The sequence below is a fragment of the Pteropus medius genome, unplaced genomic scaffold, assembly GCF_902729225.1.
Source record: "Pteropus medius unplaced genomic scaffold, Ma_sr-lr_union100, whole genome shotgun sequence".
Taxonomy (NCBI): domain Eukaryota; kingdom Metazoa; phylum Chordata; class Mammalia; order Chiroptera; family Pteropodidae; genus Pteropus; species Pteropus medius.
Window position 1 is genome coordinate 1 of NW_024343414.1, and position 6022 is coordinate 6022.

The window sequence follows — 6022 nt, forward strand, 5'->3', positions numbered from 1 at the left end:
CGGCCCTCACCTGTACTTATGTTATTATTGAACTATCATCTCAATTTTCCCTGGGAACAAAATTTGTATTTTATTTCAAAAGTTATCTTAGTTTCTATAGGGACATTTTTACTAGATTGTTCAATTTAGTTCCTGAGTTACCAGCAGAAAATAGGTAAGGTGTTATCGGGGAAGCTAAGTATCGGGGGAAAATCACCGATGAGCGATGTCTTGTTCTTTTCATTTTTCTTTTCCTTGTTTGCTCTGGCAGCCTAAGTCTGCCTTTTTGGATTCAATTCAATGGCTCAAATAAGGAACTCACTACGTCAAAGACCCGACTTTACTCTAACGAACATTTGCAGGTCAGGAACAGCTGGATGATGGACGCTATGCCCAGATTTTTGTGCGTGTGAGGATTTTGCAGCATTTCCCAAAGACCTTTAATTTGCCTCCTGCCAACACTGCTCAGGTCATTAAGGTTCTCTAAGATTCTTTAGGCAAAGCCTCTCTACTTGCAAACAAGATGAGCTCGTCTGTCTTTCCTGAGCTCATTTGTGGAATGGTGGCCCTCGGTTTTTCTTTTTCCTCCTCCAATCATATATGTACACAAATTCCAAAAGACCTCAAAGTACCTTCTCCCTCTCTCTCTTTCTATCTACATTATTAAATATTAACAATAGATTTGCTTATTCCTTTCCTAATTATACTGGAATTTGGGAAGTTCAAATCATTAAGTATGAGCCCCATTGACCTCTAACAACACCTCTCATCTGGGCCTAAACTTATGCTATCCACTTGGCTTTCTTATGATATCTTCTGTGTTTCTAAATTCGTATGATTTAGCTAATTTCTGATCATGTGACAATAAGAAAGCAGTCAAATTAGTACTCCAGAAGTACAGCTTAGACCTATAGACCAGAACCAAGGACTAAAAAGCCAGTTAACCGGTAAGTTTCATTTCTGCTGTACATTTACTAAGGCTGAGGGGGAATAAAGAGGAAACCTGTGAGAGAAAAGCAGTTTAATTCACTATTGAAGATCCTTGCTCTGAAATGCAAAAGAAAATGACATTGTTTCTGATTCAAGTCATTATAATTTGCTATATAGTGTAAACAATAATAACATATAAGGAAAACAAACATGAAATGATGGAAACAGTGGATAATTAGCAGATCAGGAGCACAGATCAGACTTGCTATGGGATTTCATTAAAGGGAATTCTAACAGGCACTGGCTTCTTCTGAGAAGCCTTCTTAGAGAAGTAGGATTTGAGTTGAGTCTTGAATAGATATGTAGGAAGGAGAACACAGGTCCTTGAAGGCAGGGCACAGCCACATTATCAGGAATGAACACAGAGAGGTTCTGGAATAGGGAGCAGAACTGGCTGAACAGGAAGTGGCACATGTTGGGGAAGAGTGGCAGTGAGGCTGTCCGAGTTGGTTAAAAAAAATACAATTAGATTAAAGAGGAAGTGGGTGGAAAGACAGCCAGAAAACTAGAAGGCCCCTGAAAATGTAGATCGGTGTAGTAATGTTAAGAAATCAGTGGTACTCTGACACTACACGAATATCTAGTTTTAAAATATCAAGGGGAAACACAGAAAGAATAAACTACAGATACAGTTGATATGGGCTAAAAGGCCAGACAGATGAGAATACCCACTGTGGTTTCCATATATATGATATATGGTGACAGAGGTCAGTGTAGGGGTTACGTCTAAGGAGTATTGAGTGGGAAGAAGTAACAGAAATATTTGAGGGTGCTAGAATGCTTTATATCTTGATCTGGTGTGGCATATATGAGTGTATAAAGAGGTAGAAATTCATGCACGTTGTGTTTATTGATTATATATGTATATTTTATAAAATCTATTGGGATAATTAAGCTATCGGTTGTATGATGGGAATTACATACAGGCAAGGAGTAATCAAGGTATTAACGCAGTAGTAAGTTACAGAGTGCTCACGGTGGACTGGAAGTATTTTCCATTTAAGAACTTTGGCAGTGTTTGGATACCTTCGAACAGAGAAAGAAAGGACATACAACTTTATTGAGTATATGTTATTGAGCTATGTTTTTATACATATAAACTCATTTAACATTGTATCTTGTAGCTAAGAAAGTGAAGATGAGAGAGATCACTGTTTTTGACACTAGAGACTGAGAACACAATTAGCTTCTATGCCTAAATAGTCTGAAATCAGAAAAAAGGAATCCAGAGGCAATGAGTGGTAAGTGCCCCAAGCCATGAAACATACTTGGGAACTCTCAGCAGCCACATGAGAGATGAAGCCACCAGAAGTGTGGGGCTCTTTAAGGTGACAATGAATCAAATAAAAGCATAAGAGGGGGGTCCTGCAAAGTGACAAATGTTAGGACATGAAATTGTGAAGATTTCTTAGAAAAAATAAGTGGATGCCTGTCCCAACAAAAAAATATCTAAGCCCCATCTCAGCATTTCTCAAACTGACTTTCCACAAAACACAGTTCCATCAGCTGATTAAAAGTTCACTCTGAGGAAAGAGTTTAGTTGTCAAGCAAATTTGAATAAGACTGAATTAAACAAAGTAAAATCAATTCTGCCCTCCCAAAATTCACAGAGTGTATAGAGCAACGATGTATAAGCTGAAGCTCATAAGAGGATAGGGTGTTCAGCGTTCCCCAGCCCCTTTTGCCTCGGAACTCCATTAATACCTTCTAAGATCAGTGTTCTGCAGGACTGAGATGTGAAACGCTGCTCTCACGATGAAAAATCACACGCCGTTTTCAAATCTCTTCTTTACTCTTCCTCTTTGCTCATGTTGTTCCAGCCTCCTGAAATGCCTCGCCTAACCTGCCAAAACCCTACCCAACTTTTAAGATGCAAGAAACAAAGAAAGGCTTATATCAGTAAAAAGACAGAGAAAGAAATCCATTGATTTCCATTCCCTGCCCAGGAAAAAAGACGATCCTAAAAACCATAGCAGAGTGACCTTAATTCTGTGAGTGTGAATACATTATGTTACTTTGAGTGCTGTAAAAGTCGATGTGCTGCAGTATGTATGAATATGCATTTTTGATCTTAGGCAGATTTTGTTGATGACTTTGATGAACCAGGTTATTTATGAAAGAAGCCATCGTGTTTGGCTCAGCTGTCATACACAGGGAATATTAAAGTAGGAGCAGCCCCTAGATATTAGCAAACCTATCCAACTTGATTCCCACATGAAGAAACTGAGACCTTTACAGACTGGATAGTTTTTATATTGACAAAGGATAAGGCAATAAGATATTGGCAGCTCTGTCTTTTAGATTAAGAAATCTAAGATTTTGTAGAATATTATAATATTGTCTCTGCTGACACTGAGACAATGTGTTTCTTATTCATCCTTTCCTATTACACTGACTAAGACACATGGTAGTCAGGAGTTGTTCAAAGGGAAAAGAAAACTTATGAAACTCCCAATTGATATACAAAGGGAAATTTGTTATATTTAAGTTAATTACGTGCAGCTTATCCGCTACAATGGGGAAATAGTGAAGTTATTTTTGCATAGGGTTACCATGTCATGTTGTTCCATGGGCTCTCTCTTATGTTCAAGAGAGCTAATGAGCACTGAGCACCCAGCTGAGCTCTTGTAGTCCATGATAACACTAGACTAAATCTCTTTCTGAAACATCTTTATTCTTTGATACCATTGGGCAGAATTAATTCTCTTCCTTTTTGACAAATTCGAGTATTGTCAAACTAAGATTTCATAAGTTATTTTGCCTGGATATGGTAAGGAAGACCAATGAGTTAGAGTACTTCTCGATATAAACATTGTCAGATTGAGAAAAAAGAGTTTTAATGCTTGACGTGAAAGAAACTTGATTGAAATTACTTATGCTTAAAATTCTCACTACTTTTAATATTGTATAAAATAATCATGAATTAAGTGGGTATGCTAGGAGTCAAGGGAGTCAACAAAGAATATTTTGTAAGAGTTTGTGGATGGCAGTAAATGCCACGAGGAAAGTGGTATTGTTTGGCCATAATAATGGAGTCAGAAAGAGAATAAAATGAAGAATGGCAGATTTAATGGGAAAGAAACAGCAAGGATAGAGATGCAAAAGGAAAAGTAGTAAAATGAAACAAGCTGGAGAAGAAAGGGAGGGAGAAATCTGGATTAAAGGAAGAAACAGAGAAGGGAAGTGGGGCAGGCCAGATGAAACTCAAAAAGTGGCATGACACACATTTAAGATGTGCCAACAAAGGGCCATGATCATTACCCTCAAGCAGTCTGCAAAGACATGAAGAGAAATTTTTATTAAAAAGAGATACGTTCTAGGATAAAAATATGTGCAGAATTGTATGAGAGGAAAAAAAGGAAGCACTTCGATTAATTCTTGCCTATGGGCTTGTGGGAAAACTCCAAAGATATCTTCAAAACAGATGAGTCCTAGGGGAAAAAGAAAGAAGAACAACAAAAGATAGAAAGAGAGAAGTAAAGATATCAGAGAAGAAAATTTAAAGAAGAAAAGTGGGGAGCACAAAGAAAATATAATGAGATTGGCCTGAAATCACCAAATGATTATAGAACATTCATATTTTGAGCAATGCAAAATTTGTGGATGAAGACAATAACTATTTTTTCTTATAATATGCTAGTACTTCACATATATTATCCAGTTTTTAATCCTCACATAAGCCCAGTGAGGTAGATATTTTTAATATTCTGTTATTCAAATGAGGACATTGGTCTAAAGGCTGAATAACTGCTAGCCAGTGGCAGAGTACAGATTCGAGTGAATCCATTCTGATATTAAATCTGTATTTCATCAAGTTCTAGAGAAAAAGAAAAAGAAGTTCACAACTCATTAAAAAGACAAAATAAAGAGAAGAAAAGTAAAAAGAAAGGAACACAGAGACATACATTTAAAATAGGGCCTCCAATTAATGCTAGCTGGAAATAAAGTATCGACATCACAGCAACATAAGAGTTGCAGAACTCTCAATCCAAATTCCTGGGATACACAGCAAACCTGACCAAAAGTGGACAGGTTCTAGGGGACAGTGTTCTTGTGGCTTATCCTTCCTTTATTCTGAATCTACTTACTCATTCCAAAGCAAAATTATGGAGGCAATAAGAGTTGACCAGGTGAGAACTGATTTTTACTTATCTGTGGACCTCATCATCCCAAACAGGTATCAGGTCAATTGATTACATACTTACAAGACTAAGCTAAAGGATGAAGATCAAATTGTTGTTTCTGTTCTTAAAGGCTCACTACAGTCACTGCACACACACCTCGCCTAATTCTTATAATAATACTATACACATTGGTGCTAACTTCCTGACTTTACAGATAAGGATACTAAAGTTTCCAGAAGTTTCTCAACTTGCCCACGATCATACAGCTGATAAGAGATAAAGTAGCTCTAAATATCCAGAACCATAGAGTATCCCGTTGCTCAATCCTTCGGGGTCCAAGAGCCGAAAGTCCAGCAACATGAGTCAAATTTTCCGAAAGCTACAACTGCAAGTTTAAATTACAATTATTTGAGATGTCCCAAGTAAGAGAAGTTGGTAGGGCCAAGGAGTTTTGAGATAAATTGAAATAACTGGAGAAGTTGTGTAGGAGTTAGATCTTGACCTCTGTTTGGAGGAAACACCAGTAAATGTTTTGCCAAATCAAGTAAGAAAAGTTATCTCAGGCAACCACCAGAAAAACCATAAATCATTAGAGAGTCATCCTCGCTACTCAGAAACAAGGGGTTTTCTCAGGCTAAACACACATCCAGATTCCTAAGGTCCCTTACAAAAGCATGCATCTATGATTCTGAAATTAAAGTCCCAAATCATGACTGACATCAGCTCTGGCTATTGCCCTTTGCCCTTAGGAACCACCACCCAAAGTTTGAGAAAAAATGCATTGTTCTTATTGTTTTCTATGTCGATTTCTGGCCCTGGATTTCAGAGATGTCACGGTTTTTCTAAATATGATCTCATATGTAATGAGAAAAACATGCATCATTTGATCCTTTTTGCAACACTGAACCACAGAAGCGGAGGCTATTACT